This window comes from Phyllobates terribilis, unplaced genomic scaffold (genome assembly GCF_046119375.1).
Source record: "Phyllobates terribilis strain yellow unplaced genomic scaffold, ASM4611937v1 Scaffold_223__1_contigs__length_3252167, whole genome shotgun sequence".
NCBI classification, from domain to species: domain Eukaryota; kingdom Metazoa; phylum Chordata; class Amphibia; order Anura; family Dendrobatidae; genus Phyllobates; species Phyllobates terribilis.
The window spans coordinates 2,715,432-2,731,269 of NW_027362983.1; the positions used below are offsets into that span (position 1 = coordinate 2,715,432).

The 15,838-nt window shown below is 45.0% G+C and overlaps 12 non-coding genes and 1 pseudogene across 12 annotated transcripts; all 13 read right to left on the reverse strand.

Annotated features, from left to right (window-relative positions):
• Positions 1-569: 569 nt before the first annotated feature.
• Positions 570-760, reverse strand: LOC141214568 (U2 spliceosomal RNA). The gene has a single exon (XR_012283771.1). It is a non-coding gene; the product is annotated as a U2 spliceosomal RNA (small nuclear RNA).
• Positions 761-1,875: 1,115 nt separating this feature from the next.
• On the reverse strand, positions 1,876-2,066 carry LOC141214569 (U2 spliceosomal RNA). Its single transcript, XR_012283772.1, has one exon. It is a non-coding gene; the product is annotated as a U2 spliceosomal RNA (small nuclear RNA).
• Positions 2,067-3,181: 1,115 nt separating this feature from the next.
• On the reverse strand, positions 3,182-3,372 carry LOC141214571 (U2 spliceosomal RNA). The gene has a single exon (XR_012283774.1). It is a non-coding gene; the product is annotated as a U2 spliceosomal RNA (small nuclear RNA).
• A 1,115-nt stretch (positions 3,373-4,487) lies between these two features.
• On the reverse strand, positions 4,488-4,669 carry LOC141214930 (U2 spliceosomal RNA). The gene has a single exon (XR_012284118.1). It is a non-coding gene; the product is annotated as a U2 spliceosomal RNA (small nuclear RNA).
• A 524-nt stretch (positions 4,670-5,193) lies between these two features.
• On the reverse strand, positions 5,194-5,309 carry LOC141215000 (U2 spliceosomal RNA; annotated as a pseudogene).
• Positions 5,310-6,423: 1,114 nt separating this feature from the next.
• LOC141214572 (U2 spliceosomal RNA) lies at positions 6,424-6,614 on the reverse strand. The gene has a single exon (XR_012283775.1). It is a non-coding gene; the product is annotated as a U2 spliceosomal RNA (small nuclear RNA).
• A 1,115-nt stretch (positions 6,615-7,729) lies between these two features.
• LOC141214573 (U2 spliceosomal RNA) lies at positions 7,730-7,920 on the reverse strand. The gene has a single exon (XR_012283776.1). It is a non-coding gene; the product is annotated as a U2 spliceosomal RNA (small nuclear RNA).
• A 1,118-nt stretch (positions 7,921-9,038) lies between these two features.
• LOC141214574 (U2 spliceosomal RNA) lies at positions 9,039-9,229 on the reverse strand. Its single transcript, XR_012283777.1, has one exon. It is a non-coding gene; the product is annotated as a U2 spliceosomal RNA (small nuclear RNA).
• Positions 9,230-10,344: 1,115 nt separating this feature from the next.
• LOC141214575 (U2 spliceosomal RNA) lies at positions 10,345-10,535 on the reverse strand. The gene has a single exon (XR_012283778.1). It is a non-coding gene; the product is annotated as a U2 spliceosomal RNA (small nuclear RNA).
• A 1,115-nt stretch (positions 10,536-11,650) lies between these two features.
• On the reverse strand, positions 11,651-11,841 carry LOC141214576 (U2 spliceosomal RNA). Its single transcript, XR_012283779.1, has one exon. It is a non-coding gene; the product is annotated as a U2 spliceosomal RNA (small nuclear RNA).
• Positions 11,842-12,956: 1,115 nt separating this feature from the next.
• On the reverse strand, positions 12,957-13,147 carry LOC141214577 (U2 spliceosomal RNA). Its single transcript, XR_012283780.1, has one exon. It is a non-coding gene; the product is annotated as a U2 spliceosomal RNA (small nuclear RNA).
• Positions 13,148-14,262: 1,115 nt separating this feature from the next.
• On the reverse strand, positions 14,263-14,453 carry LOC141214578 (U2 spliceosomal RNA). Its single transcript, XR_012283781.1, has one exon. It is a non-coding gene; the product is annotated as a U2 spliceosomal RNA (small nuclear RNA).
• A 1,115-nt stretch (positions 14,454-15,568) lies between these two features.
• Positions 15,569-15,759, reverse strand: LOC141214579 (U2 spliceosomal RNA). Its single transcript, XR_012283782.1, has one exon. It is a non-coding gene; the product is annotated as a U2 spliceosomal RNA (small nuclear RNA).
• Positions 15,760-15,838: the final 79 nt, after the last annotated feature.

Genomic DNA, 15,838 nt, shown 5'->3' on the forward strand with positions numbered 1-15,838 from the left:
AACTTTTTGGGTTGGGTTCTCTTTTATAGTCTGCAGGCATTAAATGAAAGAAGTCAGTGTTCCAGCAGAAGGAGACAACGTTTCAGAAAAGGCATTGTAGCAAACCAAAAAAGAAATTTTAAGCGCAGCAGAGTAACCAGCGCACATACCTGTTAGCTCAGGTGAGTTTAAAAGGCTGCTGTTGATAACAAGGGCATTTGCTAAATAGATGGTGTGTGTGCAACAATATACTGAAAGGTCAATTATATTGCGCAGCTTATCTCACCACCTGTAGTTATTTAGGTGAAAGCTCCAAAATGCTTGCCTAATATGTCTGTTTATCCAAAAGGAAGTAAAAAGGGAGAGCTAGAAAGATAGCATTGCATCACATTACATGGCAATGCAATGCACAGTTGCTGAAGTTGAACCAAAATGAGCTTGTAATCTGGCTTCTGCAACTTTGAACATGAAAAATCCAATGAGGAGAAGAAAAGCAAAGCCAAAGAGTCCATCCCAAAATCCGACAAACAAGCAAAATGAACAAAAAACATTGAATTCAATTCTTTCTGATTTTAGAAACTGCATTAAAGAAGGGGTGCACCGGTCCTGGAGATACTGCAATACCAGGTCAATGCGTGGAGTGGACAGAGCAAGCTCTTTTTCCATCTCCCTGTTCTAAAAATCCATTTAATATATGGTCCCCAGATAGGGGACGTATCAGATATTAAACTGATAAGAACAGATACTACACTTGATCTTAGCCAAAAGGCCGAGAAGCGATAACCAGAATTGGTTTCAAACTACGGAGCCACCCAAGGATCCTGAAAAGTCCATTTGTGGAGATGAGCTCCTGGACTCCCGTTAAGAAGACATGTTGTCAACCTCTAGATCCCTTACATGCCTGCACTTTTCGGCTTGCTGCTGCTGCAATCCACGCGTTTTAGATCTGCATAACTCCACCTCTTTAAACACAGCACCTTCACCCCCTGCTGTTCCCACCCGCCTCAACACCGTTGGAAGGGAGGAGAACCAATTAAGGCGGGGGGTGGGGTGGAACGAGCAGCTGTCTACCCTTAGCAGGAGGGCTCCTGATTACATACCTCTCCTGCTGCTGCTGCTGCTGGCTGTCCAGCAGCAGACTGAAGGTGGCTGCTGCTGTGCACAGGTATATAAAGGCTCAGAGCCTATTATGACACGCGCAGCCAGCGTTCCATTGCCACATTCCATCTACTGCAGGCAGGATACCTGGCTGGCTGAATGTCGCTGAGAAGCTCACAGAGACCGCCATAAGCAACAGTTTAACAGAATGCCACAGACTAATCAACCAAACTTTTTGGGTTGGGTTCTCTTTTATAGTCTGCAGGCATTAAATGAAAGAAGTCAGTGTTCCAGCAGAAGGAGACAACGTTTCAGAAAAGGCATTGTAGCAAACCAAAAAAGAAATTTTAAGCGCAGCAGAGTAACCAGCGCACATACCTGTTAGCTCAGGTGAGTTTAAAAGGCTGCTGTTGATAACAAGGGCATTTGCTAAATAGATGGTGTGTGTGCAACAATATACTGAAAGGTCAATTATATTGTGCAGCTTATCTCACCACCTGTAGTTATTTAGGTGAAAGCTCCAAAATGCTTGCCTAATATGTCTGTTTATCCAAAAGGAAGTAAAAAGGGAGAGCTGGAAAGATAGCATTGCATCACATTACATGGCAATGCAATGCACAGTTGCTGAAGTTGAACCAAAATGAGCTTGTAATCTGGCTTCTGCAACTTTGAACATGAAAAATCCAATGAGGAGAAGAAAAGCAAAGCCAAAGAGTCCATCCCAAAATCCGACAAACAAGCAAAATGAACAAAAAACATTGAATTCAATTCTTTCTGATTTTAGAAACTGCATTAAAGAAGGGGTGCACCGGTCCTGGAGATACTGCAATACCAGGTCAATGCGTGGAGTGGACAGAGCAAGCTCTTTTTCCATCTCCCTGTTCTAAAAATCCATTTAATATATGGTCCCCAGATAGGGGACGTATCAGATATTAAACTGATAAGAACAGATACTACACTTGATCTTAGCCAAAAGGCCGAGAAGCGATAACCAGAATTGGTTTCAAACTATGGAGCCACCCAAGGATCCTGAAAAGTCCATTTGTGGAGATGAGCTCCTGGACTCCCGTTAAGAAGACATGTTGTCAACCTCTAGATCCCTTACATGCCTGCACTTTTCGGCTTGCTGCTGCTGCAATCCACGCGTTTTAGATCTGCATAACTCCACCTCTTTAAACACAGCACCTTCACCCCCTGCTGTTCCCACCCGCCTCAACACCGTTGGAAGGGAGGAGAACCAATTAAGGCGGGGGGTGGGGTGGAACGAGCAGCTGTCTACCCTTAGCAGGAGGGCTCCTGATTACATACCTCTCCTGCTGCTGCTGCTGCTGTCTGTCCAGCAGCAGACTGAAGGTGGCTGCTGCTGTGCACAGGTATATAAAGGCTCAGAGCCTATTATGACACGCGCAGCCAGCGTTCCATTGCCACATTCCATCTACTGCAGGCAGGATACCTGGCTGGCTGAATGTCGCTGAGAAGCTCACAGAGACCGCCATAAGCAACAGTTTAACAGAATGCCACAGACTAATCAACCAAACTTTTTGGGTTGGGTTCTCTTTTATAGTCTGCAGGCATTAAATGAAAGAAGTCAGTGTTCCAGCAGAAGGAGACAACGTTTCAGAAAAGGCATTGTAGCAAACCAAAAAAGAAATTTTAAGCGCAGCAGAGTAACCAGCGCACATACCTGTTAGCTCAGGTGAGTTTAAAAGGCTGCTGTTGATAACAAGGGCATTTGCTAAATAGATGGTGTGTGTGCAACAATATACTGAAAGGTCAATTATATTGTGCAGCTTATCTCACCACCTGTAGTTATTTAGGTGAAAGCTCCAAAATGCTTGCCTAATATGTCTGTTTATCCAAAAGGAAGTAAAAAGGGAGAGCTAGAAAGATAGCATTGCATCACATTACATGGCAATGCAATGCACAGTTGCTGAAGTTGAACCAAAATGAGCTTGTAATCTGGCTTCTGCAACTTTGAACATGAAAAATCCAATGAGGAGAAGAAAAGCAAAGCCAAAGAGTCCATCCCAAAATCCGACAAACAAGCAAAATGAACAAAAAACATTGAATTCAATTCTTTCTGATTTTAGAAACTGCATTAAAGAAGGGGTGCACCGGTCCTGGAGATACTGCAATACCAGGTCAATGCGTGGAGTGGACAGAGCAAGCTCTTTTTCCATCTCCCTGTTCTAAAAATCCATTTAATATATGGTCCCCAGATAGGGGACGTATCAGATATTAAACTGATAAGAACAGATACTACACTTGATCTTAGCCAAAAGGCCGAGAAGCGATAACCAGAATTGGTTTCAAACTACGGAGCCACCCAAGGATCCTGAAAAGTCCATTTGTGGAGATGAGCTCCTGGACTCCCGTTAAGAAGACATGTTGTCAACCTCTAGATCCCTTACATGCCTGCACTTTTCGGCTTGCTGCTGCTGCAATCCACGCGTTTTAGATCTGCATAACTCCACCTCTTTAAACACAGCACCTTCACCCCCTGCTGTTCCCACCCGCCTCAACACCGTTGGAAGGGAGGAGAACCAATTAAGGCGGGGGGTGGGGTGGAACGAGCAGCTGTCTACCCTTAGCAGGAGGGCTCCTGATTACATACCTCTCCTGCTGCTGCTGCTGCTGGCTGTCCAGCAGCAGACTGAAGGTGGCTGCTGCTGTGCACAGGTATATAAAGGCTCAGAGCCTATTATGACACGCGCAGCCAGCGTTCCATTGCCACATTCCATCTACTGCAGGCAGGATACCTGGCTGGCTGAATGTCGCTGAGAAGCTCACAGAGACCGCCATAAGCAACAGTTTAACAGAATGCCACAGACTAATCAACCAAACTTTTTGGGTTGGGTTCTCTTTTATAGTCTGCAGGCATTAAATGAAAGAAGTCAGTGTTCCAGCAGAAGGAGACAACGTTTCAGAAAAGGCATTGTAGCAAACCAAAAAAGAAATTTTAAGCGCAGCAGAGTAACCAGCGCACATACCTGTTAGCTCAGGTGAGTTTAAAAGGCTGCTGTTGATAACAAGGGCATTTGCTAAATAGATGGTGTGTGTGCAACAATATACTGAAAGGTCAATTATATTGTGCAGCTTATCTCACCACCTGTAGTTATTTAGGTGAAAGCTCCAAAATGCTTGCCTAATATGTCTGTTTATCCAAAAGGAAGTAAAAAGGGAGAGCTAGAAAGATAGCATTGCATCACATTACATGGCAATGCAATGCACAGTTGCTGAAGTTGAACCAAAATGAGCTTTTAATCTGGCTTCTGCAACTTTGAACATGAAAAATCCAATGAGGAGAAGAAAAGCAAAGCCAAAGAGTCCATCCCAAAATCCGACAAACAAGCAAAATGAACAAAAAACATTGAATTCAATTCTTTCTGATTTTAGAAACTGCATTAAAGAAGGGGTGCACCGGTCCTGGAGATACTGCAATACCAGGTCAATGCGTGGAGTGGACAGAGCAAGCTCTTTTTCCATCTCCCTGTTCTAAAAATCCATTTAATATATGGTCACCAGATAGGGGACGTATCAGATATTAAACTGATAAGAACAGATTTTTTGATTGAAGCTGCATCCAAGGCACTGAAAAATGTGACCGAAGTCACACCAAAACAGCGCACGAGGCGAGGATTCATGTGGACCCTTCCCGGAGGAGAGGGTCCCCAATAAACCATCCCCATCCCTCCGAGCCAGAAGGCCACAGCGAGGGTCAGGGATCTCCGATGCTCTCCCTAGCCGAAGCCGGAGAAGAGCCGTTTTTGTGCTCCCAGCTTCCATCTAGGCTGCCACCCTAGTGGAGCTGGAGCCTGTGTTGGTTTCTCAGCCCAAAGCTGACCGGACCTCCGACCGGGTTTATAAAAATTCCCCTTCCTAGCCCGGAGGCCAGGAATAGGGGGGGTTGCTCAGAAAGTATGATTGGCAAAGGTGCGGCGTGCTACGAAGCCAAGTCTTTCTGGGGTTCCCAGTCCCAGTAAGCTTGGACTCCCACCAGGGCGCCTACTCCTGGGGCACATTGCTCCAAAGCCCTCACACTTACCCAGCCTAGTGACTTCGATCCTGGAGGGCCATGTTTTCCATCAGATAACTCTATGAGCCACCTGGCGTACTAACAAGTGCACCAAACCAGTGTGTAATATGCATCAATTTACTAGGGCAGCCCAAGGACAAAACTGCCTTTTCAAAAGATACTACACTTGATCTTAGCCAAAAGGCCGAGAAGCGATAACCAGAATTGGTTTCAAACTACGGAGCCACCCAAGGATCCTGAAAAGTCCATTTGTGGAGATGAGCTCCTGGACTCCCGTTAAGAAGACATGTTGTCAACCTCTAGATCCCTTACATGCCTGCACTTTTCGGCTTGCTGCTGCTGCAATCCACGCGTTTTAGATCTGCATAACTCCACCTCTTTAAACACAGCACCTTCACCCCCTGCTGTTCCCACCCGCCTCAACACCGTTGGAAGGGAGGAGAACCAATTAAGGCGGGGGGTGGGGTGGAACGAGCAGCTGTCTACCCTTAGCAGGAGGGCTCCTGATTACATACCTCTCCTGCTGCTGCTGCTGCTGGCTGTCCAGCAGCAGACTGAAGGTGGCTGCTGCTGTGCACAGGTATATAAAGGCTCAGAGCCTATTATGACACGCGCAGCAAGCGTTCCATTGCCACATTCCATCTACTGCAGGCAGGATACCTGGCTGGCTGAATGTCGCTGAGAAGCTCACAGAGACCGCCATAAGCAACAGTTTAACAGAATGCCACAGACTAATCAACCAAAATTTTGGGTTGGGTTCTCTTTTATAGTCTGCAGGCATTAAATGAAAGAAGTCAGTGTTCCAGCAGAAGGAGACAACGTTTCAGAAAAGGCATTGTAGCAAACCAAAAAAGAAATTTTAAGCGCAGCAGAGTAACCAGCGCACATACCTGTTAGCTCAGGTGAGTTTAAAAGGCTGCTGTTGATAACAAGGGCATTTGCTAAATAGATGGTGTGTGTGCAACAATATACTGAAAGGTCAATTATATTGTGCAGCTTATCTCACCACCTGTAGTTATTTAGGTGAAAGCTCCAAAATGCTTGCCTAATATGTCTGTTTATCCAAAAGGAAGTAAAAAGGGAGAGTTAGAAAGATAGCATTGCATCACATTACATGGCAATGCAATGCACAGTTGCTGAAGTTGAACCAAAATGAGCTTGTAATCTGGCTTCTGCAACTTTGAACATGAAAAATCCAATGAGGAGAAGAAAAGCAAAGCCAAAGAGTCCATCCCAAAATCCGACAAACAAGCAAAATGAACAAAAAACATTGAATTCAATTCTTTCTGATTTTAGAAACTGCATTAAAGAAGGGGTGCACCGGTCCTGGAGATACTGCAATACCAGGTCAATGCGTGGAGTGGACAGAGCAAGCTCTTTTTCCATCTCCCTGTTCTAAAAATCCATTTAATATATGGTCCCCAGATAGGGGACGTATCAGATATTAAACTGATAAGAACAGATACTACACTTGATCTTAGCCAAAAGGCCGAGAAGCGATAACCAGAATTGGTTTCAAACTACGGAGCCACCCAAGGATCCTGAAAAGTCCATTTGTGGAGATGAGCTCCTGGACTCCCGTTAAGAAGACATGTTGTCAACCTCTAGATCCCTTACATGCCTGCACTTTTCGGCTTGCTGCTGCTGCAATCCACGCGTTTTAGATCTGCATAACTCCACCTCTTTAAACACAGCACCTTCACCCCCTGCTGTTCCCACCCGCCTCAACACCGTTGGAAGGGAGGAGAACCAATTAAGGCGGGGGGTGGGGTGGAACGAGCAGCTGTCTACCCTTAGCAGGAGGGCTCCTGATTACATACCTCTCCTGCTGCTGCTGCTGCTGGCTGTCCAGCAGCAGACTGAAGGTGGCTGCTGCTGTGCACAGGTATATAAGGGCTCAGAGCCTATTATGACACGCGCAGCCAGCGTTCCATTGCCACATTCCATCTACTGCAGGCAGGATACCTGGCTGGCTGAATGTCGCTGAGAAGCTCACAGAGACCGCCATAAGCAACAGTTTAACAGAATGCCACAGACTAATCAACCAAACTTTTTGGGTTGGGTTCTCTTTTATAGTCTGCAGGCATTAAATGAAAGAAGTCAGTGTTCCAGCAGAAGGAGACAACGTTTCAGAAAAGGCATTGTAGCAAACCAAAAAAGAAATTTTAAGCGCAGCAGAGTAACCAGCGCACATACCTGTTAGCTCAGGTGAGTTTAAAAGGCTGCTGTTGATAACAAGGGCATTTGCTAAATAGATGGTGTGTGTGCAACAATATACTGAAAGGTCAATTATATTGTGCAGCTTATCTCACCACCTGTAGTTATTTAGGTGAAAGCTCCAAAATGCTTGCCTAATATGTCTGTTTATCCAAAAGGAAGTAAAAAGGGAGAGCTAGAAAGATAGCATTGCATCACATTACATGGCAATGCAATGCACAGTTGCTGAAGTTGAACCAAAATGAGCTTGTAATCTGGCTTCTGCAACTTTGAACATGAAAAATCCAATGAGGAGAAGAAAAGCAAAGCCAAAGAGTCCATCCCAAAATCCGACAAACAAGCAAAATGAACAAAAAACATTGAATTCAATTCTTTCTGATTTTAGAAACTGCATTAAAGAAGGGGTGCACCGGTCCTGGAGATACTGCAATACCAGGTCAATGCGTGGAGTGGACAGAGCAAGCTCTTTTTCCATCTCCCTGTTCTAAAAATCCATTTAATATATGGTCCCCAGATAGGGGACGTATCAGATATTAAACTGATAAGAACAGATACTACACTTGATCTTAGCCAAAAGGCCGAGAAGCGATAACCAGAATTGGTTTCAAACTACGGAGCCACCCAAGGATCCTGAAAAGTCCATTTGTGGAGATGAGCTCCTGGACTCCCGTTAAGAAGACATGTTGTCAACCTCTAGATCCCTTACATGCCTGCACTTTTCGGCTTGCTGCTGCTGCAATCCACGCGTTTTAGATCTGCATAACTCCACCTCTTTAAACACAGCACCTTCACCCCCTGCTGTTCCCACCCGCCTCAACACCGTTGGAAGGGAGGAGAACCAATTAAGGCGGGGGGTGGGGTGGAACGAGCAGCTGTCTACCCTTAGCAGGAGGGCTCCTGATTACATACCTCTCCTGCTGCTGCTGCTGCTGCTGGCTGTCCAGCAGCAGACTGAAGGTGGCTGCTGCTGTGCACAGGTATATAAAGGCTCAGAGCCTATTATGACACGCGCAGCCAGCGTTCCATTGCCACATTCCATCTACTGCAGGCAGGATACCTGGCTGGCTGAATGTCGCTGAGAAGCTCACAGAGACCGCCATAAGCAACAGTTTAACAGAATGCCACAGACTAATCAACCAAACTTTTTGGGTTGGGTTCTCTTTTATAGTCTGCAGGCATTAAATGAAAGAAGTCAGTGTTCCAGCAGAAGGAGACAACGTTTCAGAAAAGGCATTGTAGCAAACCAAAAAAGAAATTTTAAGCGCAGCAGAGTAACCAGCGCACATACCTGTTAGCTCAGGTGAGTTTAAAAGGCTGCTGTTGATAACAAGGGCATTTGCTAAATAGATGGTGTGTGTGCAACAATATACTGAAAGGTCAATTATATTGTGCAGCTTATCTCACCACCTGTAGTTATTTAGGTGAAAGCTCCAAAATGCTTGCCTAATATGTCTGTTTATCCAAAAGGAAGTAAAAAGGGAGAGCTAGAAAGATAGCATTGCATCACATTACATGGCAATGCAATGCACAGTTGCTGAAGTTGAACCAAAATGAGCTTGTAATCTGGCTTCTGCAACTTTGAACATGAAAAATCCAATGAGGAGAAGAAAAGCAAAGCCAAAGAGTCCATCCCAAAATCCGACAAACAAGCAAAATGAACAAAAAACATTGAATTCAATTCTTTCTGATTTTAGAAACTGCATTAAAGAAGGGGTGCACCGGTCCTGGAGATACTGCAATACCAGGTCAATGCGTGGAGTGGACAGAGCAAGCTCTTTTTCCATCTCCCTGTTCTAAAAATCCATTTAATATATGGTCCCCAGATAGGGGACGTATCAGATATTAAACTGATAAGAACAGATACTACACTTGATCTTAGCCAAAAGGCCGAGAAGCGATAACCAGAATTGGTTTCAAACTACGGAGCCACCCAAGGATCCTGAAAAGTCCATTTGTGGAGATGAGCTCCTGGACTCCCGTTAAGAAGACATGTTGTCAACCTCTAGATCCCTTACATGCCTGCACTTTTCGGCTTGCTGCTGCTGCAATCCACGCGTTTTAGATCTGCATAACTCCACCTCTTTAAACACAGCACCTTCACCCCCTGCTGTTCCCACCCGCCTCAACACCGTTGGAAGGGAGGAGAACCAATTAAGGCGGGGGGTGGGGTGGAACGAGCAGCTGTCTACCCTTAGCAGGAGGGCTCCTGATTACATACCTCTCCTGCTGCTGCTGCTGCTGGCTGTCCAGCAGCAGACTGAAGGTGGCTGCTGCTGTGCACAGGTATATAAAGGCTCAGAGCCTATTATGACACGCGCAGCCAGCGTTCCATTGCCACATTCCATCTACTGCAGGCAGGATACCTGGCTGGCTGAATGTCGCTGAGAAGCTCACAGAGACCGCCATAAGCAACAGTTTAACAGAATGCCACAGACTAATCAACCAAACTTTTTGGGTTGGGTTCTCTTTTATAGTCTGCAGGCATTAAATGAAAGAAGTCAGTGTTCCAGCAGAAGGAGACAACGTTTCAGAAAAGGCATTGTAGCAAACCAAAAAAGAAATTTTAAGCGCAGCAGAGTAACCAGCGCACATACCTGTTAGCTCAGGTGAGTTTAAAAGGCTGCTGTTGATAACAAGGGCATTTGCTAAATAGATGGTGTGTGTGCAACAATATACTGAAAGGTCAATTATATTGTGCAGCTTATCTCACCACCTGTAGTTATTTAGGTGAAAGCTCCAAAATGCTTGCCTAATATGTCTGTTTATCCAAAAGGAAGTAAAAAGGGAGAGCTAGAAAGATAGCATTGCATCACATTACATGGCAATGCAATGCACAGTTGCTGAAGTTGAACCAAAATGAGCTTGTAATCTGGCTTCTGCAACTTTGAACATGAAAAATCCAATGAGGAGAAGAAAAGCAAAGCCAAAGAGTCCATCCCAAAATCCGACAAACAAGCAAAATGAACAAAAAACATTGAATTCAATTCTTTCTGATTTTAGAAACTGCATTAAAGAAGGGGTGCACCGGTCCTGGAGATACTGCAATACCAGGTCAATGCGTGGAGTGGACAGAGCAAGCTCTTTTTCCATCTCCCTGTTCTAAAAATCCATTTAATATATGGTCCCCAGATAGGGGACGTATCAGATATTAAACTGATAAGAACAGATACTACACTTGATCTTAGCCAAAAGGCCGAGAAGCGATAACCAGAATTGGTTTCAAACTACGGAGCCACCCAAGGATCCTGAAAAGTCCATTTGTGGAGATGAGCTCCTGGACTCCCGTTAAGAAGACATGTTGTCAACCTCTAGATCCCTTACATGCCTGCACTTTTCGGCTTGCTGCTGCTGCAATCCACGCGTTTTAGATCTGCATAACTCCACCTCTTTAAACACAGCACCTTCACCCCCTGCTGTTCCCACCCGCCTCAACACCGTTGGAAGGGAGGAGAACCAATTAAGGCGGGGGGTGGGGTGGAACGAGCAGCTGTCTACCCTTAACAGGAGGGCTCCTGATTACATACCTCTCCTGCTGCTGCTGCTGCTGGCTGTCCAGCAGCAGACTGAAGGTGGCTGCTGCTGTGCACAGGTATATAAAGGCTCAGAGCCTATTATGACACGCGCAGCCAGCGTTCCATTGCCACATTCCATCTACTGCAGGCAGGATACCTGGCTGGCTGAATGTCGCTGAGAAGCTCACAGAGACCGCCATAAGCAACAGTTTAACAGAATGCCACAGACTAATCAACCAAACTTTTTGGGTTGGGTTCTCTTTTATAGTCTGCAGGCATTAAATGAAAGAAGTCAGTGTTCCAGCAGAAGGAGACAACGTTTCAGAAAAGGCATTGTAGCAAACCAAAAAAGAAATTTTAAGCGCAGCAGAGTAACCAGCGCACATACCTGTTAGCTCAGGTGAGTTTAAAAGGCTGCTGTTGATAACAAGGGCATTTGCTAAATAGATGGTGTGTGTGCAACAATATACTGAAAGGTCAATTATATTGTGCAGCTTATCTCACCACCTGTAGTTATTTAGGTGAAAGCTCCAAAATGCTTGCCTAATATGTCTGTTTATCCAAAAGGAAGTAAAAAGGGAGAGCTAGAAAGATAGCATTGCATCACATTACATGGCAATGCAATGCACAGTTGCTGAAGTTGAACCAAAATGAGCTTGTAATCTGGCTTCTGCAACTTTGAACATGAAAAATCCAATGAGGAGAAGAAAAGCAAAGCCAAAGAGTCCATCCCAAAATCCGACAAACAAGCAAAATGAACAAAAAACATTGAATTCAATTCTTTCTGATTTTAGAAACTGCATTAAAGAAGGGGTGCACCGGTCCTGGAGATACTGCAATACCAGGTCAATGCGTGGAGTGGACAGAGCAAGCTCTTTTTCCATCTCCCTGTTCTAAAAATCCATTTAATATATGGTCCCCAGATAGGGGACGTATCAGATATTAAACTGATAAGAACAGATACTACACTTGATCTTAGCCAAAAGGCCGAGAAGCGATAACCAGAATTGGTTTCAAACTACGGAGCCACCCAAGGATCCTGAAAAGTCCATTTGTGGAGATGAGCTCCTGGACTCCCGTTAAGAAGACATGTTGTCAACCTCTAGATCCCTTACATGCCTGCACTTTTCGGCTTGCTGCTGCTGCAATCCACGCGTTTTAGATCTGCATAACTCCACCTCTTTAAACACAGCACCTTCACCCCCTGCTGTTCCCACCCGCCTCAACACCGTTGGAAGGGAGGAGAACCAATTAAGGCGGGGGGTGGGGTGGAACGAGCAGCTGTCTACCCTTAACAGGAGGGCTCCTGATTACATACCTCTCCTGCTGCTGCTGCTGCTGGCTGTCCAGCAGCAGACTGAAGGTGGCTGCTGCTGTGCACAGGTATATAAAGGCTCAGAGCCTATTATGACACGCGCAGCCAGCGTTCCATTGCCACATTCCATCTACTGCAGGCAGGATACCTGGCTGGCTGAATGTCGCTGAGAAGCTCACAGAGACCGCCATAAGCAACAGTTTAACAGAATGCCACAGACTAATCAACCAAACTTTTTGGGTTGGGTTCTCTTTTATAGTCTGCAGGCATTAAATGAAAGAAGTCAGTGTTCCAGCAGAAGGAGACAACGTTTCAGAAAAGGCATTGTAGCAAACCAAAAAAGAAATTTTAAGCGCAGCAGAGTAACCAGCGCACATACCTGTTAGCTCAGGTGAGTTTAAAAGGCTGCTGTTGATAACAAGGGCATTTGCTAAATAGATGGTGTGTGTGCAACAATATACTGAAAGGTCAATTATATTGTGCAGCTTATCTCACCACCTGTAGTTATTTAGGTGAAAGCTCCAAAATGCTTGCCTAATATGTCTGTTTATCCAAAAGGAAGTAAAAAGGGAGAGCTAGAAAGATAGCATTGCATCACATTACATGGCAATGCAATGCACAGTTGCTGAAGTTGAACCAAAATGAGCTTGTAATCTGGCTTCTGCAACTTTGAACATGAAAAATCCAATGAGGAGAAGAAAAGCAAAGCCAAAGAGTCCATCCCAAAATCCGACAAACAAGCAAAATGAACAAAAAACATTGAATTCAATTCTTTCTGATTTTAGAAACTGCATTAAAGAAGGGGTGCACCGGTCCTGGAGATACTGCAATACCAGGTCAATGCGTGGAGTGGACAGAGCAAGCTCTTTTTCCATCTCCCTGTTCTAAAAATCCATTTAATATATGGTCCCCAGATAGGGGACGTATCAGATATTAAACTGATAAGAACAGATACTACACTTGATCTTAGCCAAAAGGCCGAGAAGCGATAACCAGAATTGGTTTCAAACTACGGAGCCACCCAAGGATCCTGAAAAGTCCATTTGTGGAGATGAGCTCCTGGACTCCCGTTAAGAAGACATGTTGTCAACCTCTAGATCCCTTACATGCCTGCACTTTTCGGCTTGCTGCTGCTGCAATCCACGCGTTTTAGATCTGCATAACTCCACCTCTTTAAACACAGCACCTTCACCCCCTGCTGTTCCCACCCGCCTCAACACCGTTGGAAGGGAGGAGAACCAATTAAGGCGGGGGGTGGGGTGGAACGAGCAGCTGTCTACCCTTAACAGGAGGGCTCCTGATTACATACCTCTCCTGCTGCTGCTGCTGCTGGCTGTCCAGCAGCAGACTGAAGGTGGCTGCTGCTGTGCACAGGTATATAAAGGCTCAGAGCCTATTATGACACGCGCAGCCAGCGTTCCATTGCCACATTCCATCTACTGCAGGCAGGATACCTGGCTGGCTGAATGTCGCTGAGAAGCTCACAGAGACCGCCATAAGCAACAGTTTAACAGAATGCCACAGACTAATCAACCAAACTTTTTGGGTTGGGTTCTCTTTTATAGTCTGCAGGCATTAAATGAAAGAAGTCAGTGTTCCAGCAGAAGGAGACAACGTTTCAGAAAAGGCATTGTAGCAAACCAAAAAAGAAATTTTAAGCGCAGCAGAGTAACCAGCGCACATACCTGTTAGCTCAGGTGAGTTTAAAAGGCTGCTGTTGATAACAAGGGCATTTGCTAAATAGATGGTGTGTGTGCAACAATATACTGAAAGGTCAATTATATTGTGCAGCTTATCTCACCACCTGTAGTTATTTAGGTGAAAGCTCCAAAATGCTTGCCTAATATGTCTGTTTATCCAAAAGGAAGTAAAAAGGGAGAGCTAGAAAGATAGCATTGCATCACATTACATGGCAATGCAATGCACAGTTGCTGAAGTTGAACCAAAATGAGCTTGTAATCTGGCTTCTGCAACTTTGAACATGAAAAATCCAATGAGGAGAAGAAAAGCAAAGCCAAAGAGTCCATCCCAAAATCCGACAAACAAGCAAAATGAACAAAAAACATTGAATTCAATTCTTTCTGATTTTAGAAACTGCATTAAAGAAGGGGTGCACCGGTCCTGGAGATACTGCAATACCAGGTCAATGCGTGGAGTGGACAGAGCAAGCTCTTTTTCCATCTCCCTGTTCTAAAAATCCATTTAATATATGGTCCCCAGATAGGGGACGTATCAGATATTAAACTGATAAGAACAGATACTACACTTGATCTTAGCCAAAAGGCCGAGAAGCGATAACCAGAATTGGTTTCAAACTACGGAGCCACCCAAGGATCCTGAAAAGTCCATTTGTGGAGATGAGCTCCTGGACTCCCGTTAAGAAGACATGTTGTCAACCTCTAGATCCCTTACATGCCTGCACTTTTCGGCTTGCTGCTGCTGCAATCCACGCGTTTTAGATCTGCATAACTCCACCTCTTTAAACACAGCACCTTCACCCCCTGCTGTTCCCACCCGCCTCAACACCGTTGGAAGGGAGGAGAACCAATTAAGGCGGGGGGTGGGGTGGAACGAGCAGCTGTCTACCCTTAGCAGGAGGGCTCCTGATTACATACCTCTCCTGCTGCTGCTGCTGCTGGCTGTCCAGCAGCAGACTGAAGGTGGCTGCTGCTGTGCACAGGTATATAAAGGCTCAGAGCCTATTATGACACGCGCAGCCAGCGTTCCATTGCCACATTCCATCTACTGCAGGCAGGATACCTGGCTGGCTGAATGTCGCTGAGAAGCTCACAGAGACCGCCATAAGCAACAGTTTAACAGAATGCCACAGACTAATCAACCAAACTTTTTGGGTTGGGTTCTCTTTTATAGTCTGCAGGCATTAAATGAAAGAAGTCAGTGTTCCAGCAGAAGGAGACAACGTTTCAGAAAAGGCATTGTAGCAAACCAAAAAAGAAATTTTAAGCGCAGCAGAGTAACCAGCGCACATACCTGTTAGCTCAGGTGAGTTTAAAAGGCTGCTGTTGATAACAAGGGCATTTGCTAAATAGATGGTGTGTGTGCAACAATATACTGAAAGGTCAATTATATTGTGCAGCTTATCTCACCACCTGTAGTTATTTAGGTGAAAGCTCCAAAATGCTTGCCTAATATGTCTGTTTATCCAAAAGGAAGTAAAAAGGGAGAGCTAGAAAGATAGCATTGCATCACATTACATGGCAATGCAATGCACAGTTGCTGAAGTTGAACCAAAATGAGCTTGTAATCTGGCTTCTGCAACTTTGAACATGAAAAATCCAATGAGGAGAAGAAAAGCAAAGCCAAAGAGTCCATCCCAAAATCCGACAAACAAGCAAAATGAACAAAAAACATTGAATTCAATTCTTTCTGATTTTAGAAACTGCATTAAAGAAGGGGTGCACCGGTCCTGGAGATACTGCAATACCAGGTCAATGCGTGGAGTGGACAGAGCAAGCTCTTTTTCCATCTCCCTGTTCTAAAAATCCATTTAATATATGGTCCCCAGATAGGGGACGTATCAGATATTAAACTGATAAGAACAGATACTACACTTGATCTTAGCCAAAAGGCCGAGAAGCGATAACCAGAATTGGTTTCAAACTACGGAGCCACCCAAGGATCCTGAAAAGTCCATTTGTGGAGATGAGCTCCTGGACTCCC